We start from the raw sequence: 6611 nt of genomic DNA, 5'->3' as shown, positions 1-6611 counted from the left end.
GGCAGTTAAGCAATACATGCTTAACCCAACGCAGGGTTAGACTCGTGTATTAGTAATGGTGGCTAACCTAAGATTAGACTTCACTTATTGTTTAACAATAAAAGCAATAAATGTGCTTGTTGCTTAGCTTCTCAGCAATTTAAGTGAAAAGTATCTCTTTAGGACTCTGTAGACTATTTGTATTCAGTCTAAATAAATGTTAGGGAATTCTAATTCATGACAATCACCCTATTATCCCATGAACTATCAGTCATGAACCTAATTGCTATTAAATAGCAATAATTGTGTGTTATCCAATTAAACACTAAATCAGCAATTAAACTTAGCGTATGGCAATAAGTTTGCTTTTACTTTATTGGAGCAATAATCTTGCCCAATAAAAAGGGTTAATAGGAACTAGTCCGAACTGAGCAATTTAACTCTATTTTGCTTCTATTAAAGCAATCAGTTGCATTAAATGCATTACTTGGCAGAGAATAAAAAGTTTATCCTTACTTGTTTCGCTGATCGGGGTTGAACAGAGCTAGGGTAGATCCAGCAGGGTCTTGAGCAATAAGTTTGCTTAAGGAGAGCAATAAGTTTGCTTGAGGATACTGCTGAACCGATATAAACCACAATGAACAACAACACACACACTTGCTAAATTAAAAGTATATAAAGTGCAAGAACAAAAAGATAAAATATAACCCAATAAGATGTACTGCTCAAATAAGAATTTAGTTTAATAAGAATATTGAAAAAAGTTAAAAGAAACAAGAAAATCTTCCAAATTTAAAAGTTTTAGAACGGATCAAAAAACGACGCTTTTGGAATCAATTGGTTAATAACTATTTCACTGTTTAATCTAAAAAAAACACAAAAGATTTCACTTGTAAATAAAGCTGTAAATAGAGCCTTTAATATAAAATTCTACCTCAGATCCGCTGATTTCACAAACTAAATCCAACTAAAAAATGAAAGAATTCCAAATTATTAATCAAAATATTTTAATAATTTTAACCAATTTGACTTTATGTGGAAAAATTTGATCAATCTTTCTAACAAATTTGATCAATCTTTCTAACCTGGTAGTGAGACCAGATGACCAAGGGTACTGCACAGAATTTAGTGCAAACTGGTTTAAAGTTGTAAACAAACAGTAAATAAACAAATAGAATATGTAAAAAATATTGAGAATATTATTATTCAGAACCAAATCACGAATTTAATCAAGCTATTTATGGGATTGCTCTAAACTTACAAAATTCGCTAAGGGACTGTTCTCAATTTACAAAACCGTGTTCCAACAACATTCAACAAATTATTGAGAACCATTAAATAAATTACACAACTGTTTACCAGGTTTATCCACAGAGGAAACAGCGGAGATCAGCTCCAGGGTGGAAGCATCCAAAGTGACAGGAACCAGCATTGTTGACCAGCAGGTGGTGAAATAAATCAGAGCTGAGGATGGGCATGGACACATCAGCAAGGAGAAAAGTCCACTCAAACGGGTGAGAACAGAACTGGAGATGAATCTGGCGTGATCCAAATGTGTCCATGGCAGAACCTTCGGCGGTTCTTAGTTGAACGCCAACACTTGGAGCAGGAGGATGTCCAGGATGATGTGGAAAAACTGAGACTGAGGCTCCTGTTTCAACCAGGTTTGAGGACAGAGAGTTCTTCAAAAACATAAGGTTGGAGGGAGAAGAATCGGCAGGAATTGAGATTAGGAAATCCCTGCTGTCAAATAGTTTCCCGACCATGAACAGGGGGTTCTACACTGGCTAGCTCATCTCCCCATCAGCAGTGGTACCAACAGACCCCGGAGGAACCGACTCTAGTGCCATCTTTCTGAACTGAGGAACGATTAGAACTGCAAGCTCCAGACCTCCAGGATGTATTACAGCTTGGCAAAGCAAACATGTCCTAAAACTGGACTGGGAGGCTGCATCCATTAACCGTCCAAAGTTTGTCAGCCCGAGAGCCCTTCTTCAAGGGTCATTGATGGATAGAGAGAGCAAATGAGCTCGAATATCAGCTGAGAGGCAGTGAATGAACAGGCCTCTAAAGAAAAAAAACAGGCTTCTTGGACCAGCATCTTGTCCATCAGCTCAGAGGGGCATTGGTCAAATAAAAAAGGCAACCTCTGTAGTGCCTGATCTATTTGGAAATCTCTCAGGGAATACATTTGAATAACATATCTTCTTAAGGCTTTGTAGGGCTTGACAAGAGGCCCTTGAACTAGGTCCAGGAGTCTGCAAGCAACATCCTGGGGCAATGCAGCAACACAGTGAGTAAATTTTGACCTGGTGGATCTAATCTTTTTCTTCTCAAACTAAGCCTCTGCTTGAATTAACCAAACCTCCAGAGAATTGGTCCAAAACAAGAGAAATTTCACAGAAATCATCGTCAAAGGGATTGCACCCTGGATCACATCATTCTCCGTTTCCTCAGGCATTTCGGTGATTGCTACTCAATGCTGAAAATAAAGTTTCTCAAAATCGCTTGAAATTTTACTTTGGTGTTTGGGTATGAAAAACACAGAGACCTGGTTGGAGCCAATTTCAGGTATGCTGGTGAGAGAGAGTCTTAAGTCGTCAGCGTCAAATCATGTTGGGGTTGCCAAAATGTAGTGACGCTGAAAGACAAGGGAAATAAACGGATTGTATATATATTGAATTCTAAATTACAAGGAGGAAATATAACTTTTACAGAATATATATTTGGTTTGGTTGAGCCTGGGTTCGGAAATGGCAGACGACAATCTTGCTTCTCAACATAGCAACATTATTCATTCAAGTAAAAACATAATAAACATAAAAAACAGCTACAAGAATATAAAATATTAAAAAAAAATACAGATTATTAAGAATTCTAAAATCTAGAGGACGCCTTGTTTGCCCAATTTTCTAGTAAAAGTTCAAACCTTTGGTCTTTGGAATTTTCTTTTCGTAATAAAACATTTAGAATAAAATATTTTAAAAGAGTGGTATGCCCCCATTCACAAAGATACCCTTTTCACTTTACTTAATTAATCAATAATGTGGAAGATATTGTATCTTTTCTAGCATGCTAGTATGCGGAGTCCATTAGTGCCTGATCTAATCAGGGTTCAGCCATGTGTTTGTTGTTTATTCTAAAGCAATAGAAATTGCATAGCCGTAACATCTATCTTTTTATCTAGCTCATTATCCAATTAGAGATAAATCCTTATATCGGCGCTATAGCAGTAAATGGAAATAATTACTTCTACTGAAACTATTGTGAGCAAGGCATAAGGAAAACGTTTAATTCTGAAAATTAACACAATTGTTTATATAAGCAGAAATGCGCAAGTCACTTTTATAGAAAAAAAAGAAACCTCCTGTTAAAAATAATTAAATTTCCAAAAAGAGGCACTATTCTTAAGGTTTCTGTTTCGTGAATCTGACATGCCATTCAAGGGTCACTTGAAATTTAGTTATAAGTCCTTTTAAATCAGGAAAATAAAATTTTGTGCTGACATTTTCTCATCCTGATTCTAGACTAGTCACTGCAGCCATTTACAACTTTTACGGTTCTACCGTTCTACAAAAAATTTGATTGTATATTAGCGGTTCAGCCATTTCACATTATTTAGGAAAAAACTTTAGACGCGCAGTAAAAAGGTGAGAAATAGTATCCTTAGAAGAACTAAAATCAAGAAAAACTCGATTTCATCTTAAAACTTAAGACATGAATCACAGAACTTTTAGGACAAAATTTACAAAGTTAAGAATTTGAAAGTAAAAAGATTACGTCTTACATTTGTCAAATTATGGGCCTGAAGTTGTGAAACAATGAAACAATCCTTCATTTTATTACTAAACCATATAAGTAAAACCATTGATTTTAAATCTACGAGCTAGATCAAGACTAGTTTTGTTAAAGGGACTATTAAGGTAAAATAAAAGGGGTTATGGGCTAGGTGTCTCTGCTCTCTCTATTTCAGGAATTTCACTGCGGAACGACACCTTGCGGTGAAAAAATCGTCGACAAAAGTACATCGCATACTTTTAAATGAAATCTAAAATTGAACAATTAAAACATTGAAATTAAAATTTTAGACATCTCTGGATTATCGTAATTTTCAGATTCACTCCGTATTTACTTAATATTGTCAATTTAAACTTTGAATGAAAAATCATGTCACTTATATTCGAGTTGTCGTACAACAGTTTGTTTCTCATCAATTTCTCGAGAAAGGGACATCTGATAGAAATATTATTTGTCGCCGTCAACTCCTAGAAGTTCTATCTTAGAATTTCATTTTACATTAACAGTCCCTTTAAGGTCAATTATAATTTTATGGTATCCTTGGTATATATGTATACACATTGTTACATAATTTTACAACTTGACAGGGCTTAGCCTTGGGGTTAAACTTTTATTAGTTACTCCTGACTCCTGAGGTGATTTTTGTTAAAGCAGAGTTTTCCTGTTTTTGTATTATTAAAAATCCAACTGGCTTTTTTCGTGCACTTTTCAAGTCTTCGGGTGAATAATGAACTATTAAATTAATGAGGTTGCCAATTTGAAAAAAGAAGGGGGGGGGGCAGGCGGTAATTGTTTTGAAATTACCGAATACTGACTTATTTCATATTCCTTGGATGTAAAACTTGATTTTTTTTAAAGTAGTATTTGAAAGATTTGTATTAGGAATGCACTAACTCTCTATTTTAAGAACATGGCAGCCATGATTCCCAACTGAACATTTTAGAAGTGTTTAGACAAGTATTTATCAGCAAGATTTGGTCAGTTTTTGATAGTTTTTCTCATATTATGTAATAATATCTCTAGTGTAAGTAAAATAGGAATAAGCAAGTCATTTTTTTCTCTAGTAAACTTATGATCTTCTCTCTTTTAAGGAAAAGTGTATAATATACATTTGTTAATGAATTTGAAAACAAGACTAAATCTAATCTGTCTCAGTAATCTCAAACATAACATGTATAGTAGTCCTCTCTCTATCTACCAATGAGCTTACGAACTGTAGTTACTTTAGTAATAATATAAAACATGCGCAGTGTTAAATTAATGTATTTTAAAATTTTTCTTTGTAACTTTTCCCAGTTTGAACCCTAATTATTTCTTAGATTGACACTTCCCCTGTACACATATTACAGGACTATGTCATTCTTCGTCAGTTGCCACCCCCCCCCCCCACCTACCCTCTTCCCCCTTCCTTCTTTCCTTTCCCAAATGCACTCCTCTCTCCAATTTTCCTATCTCTTTCCCTCCATATTTTTTTTCTACCCCCTCCATATCCCAATTTTTCCTCCAATTAATTTCTATACATCCCCCCCGCCCCGAGCTACCTTTCCCTCACCCACCCCCCAAATACCTCATTTTAAATCCTCTTAATTCCTCTGAAATCCTTGTTTGTTTAACTAGAAAGTTTTTATGTTTGCCCCCAGCACTTGTTCTCGTGTAAACAGTTCTAAGGAACATATATATATCATATGCTAAGTTGGGCTGTTAGCGTATTAACGCAGTGTAATGTCCGATTCACAACGGTAAGCTATAATTATATAGAAATAATGTGTTTTTTATTAAATTTTAGTAATATGAGATATTACAAATAAGCAATCACAATTATCTTTGCAGTCTGGACCCGCCTAACCAGGGTAGGTTGCTTTAAGTGGTTTGCCCTAAGTTAGTTAATGATAATGAATAACATATCCTAGACTTTATATCAGAAATACGAATATTATCAACTGTGGTTTATCTTTGAAAGTATCTTACGAATTTATGCAGCAGAGACAAAGGGTCGTTTGAAACTATATAATGTTAGTCACTTTTTTTAGTGATAAATACTAAAACATTATGAAGGATCGGCATGATATAATTTTATTGATCGTCAATTATCTGTTAATATTGTCGATCTGTCGATCTATTTAACTATCTCGTTAATCAATATGTTTAGAGTTGAGAACTTATGTTCTGTTTATCCCAGGATCAATCAGTTATCTGGATTTTTTAAATTAATTTAAAGAATCAAAAAATTATCCTTAAAAGTTGCCACGAGGATATCGAGATCAAGCGTTGTATGATCAGCGTTATATCTTATACAGTAGTTTTGATATGAGTATACACTATACAGGGTTGCCCACAAAAAATGAGATTTCAATGACGACCCATAAATTAGATACATTAGTTTAAAGGTTGCATTTAGGGTTCTACTTTAAAATAGCATTTGAATAAAAACAAGTTTACAGCTTTGCAGAGAACCATAAATGTAAGAAAAAGGTCGTCTCTGAAGTCTCATCTTTTGTAGGTAACCCTTTATTTTGCTTTGCCATGAAAGTGGAGAAATTCATATATACACATTACATTGTTATCTCAAATTCATATATACACATTACATTGTTATCTCAAATTCAGTATATACACATTACATTGTTATCTCAAATTCATATATACACATTACATTGTTATCTCAAATTCTTATATACACATTACATTGTTATCTCAAATTCACATATACACATTACATTGTTATCTCAAATTCATATATACACATTACATTGTTATCTCAAATTCGTATATACACATTACATTGTTATCTCAAATTCATATATACACATTACATTGTTATCTCAAATTCATAT

The 6611-nt window shown here is 34.0% G+C and overlaps 1 long non-coding RNA gene across 1 annotated transcript; it reads right to left on the bottom strand.

Moving 5' to 3' along the window:
• Nucleotides 1-348: 348 nt before the first annotated feature.
• LOC111713126 (uncharacterized) lies at nucleotides 349-1319 on the bottom strand. The gene is made up of 3 exons (XR_002767608.1): nucleotides 1065-1319; nucleotides 914-946; nucleotides 349-639 (listed from the first exon to the last, which is right to left on the bottom strand). It is a non-coding gene; the product is annotated as an uncharacterized LOC111713126 (long non-coding RNA).
• Between the last annotated feature and the right edge of the window lie 5292 nt (nucleotides 1320-6611).

Source organism: Eurytemora carolleeae, unplaced genomic scaffold (genome assembly GCF_000591075.1).
Source record: "Eurytemora carolleeae unplaced genomic scaffold, Eaff_2.0 scaffold819, whole genome shotgun sequence".
Lineage (NCBI taxonomy): Eukaryota > Metazoa > Arthropoda > Copepoda > Calanoida > Temoridae > Eurytemora > Eurytemora carolleeae.
Note: the sequence above shows the minus strand (reverse complement) of the source record. Positions and strands in the feature narration are given on the sequence as shown.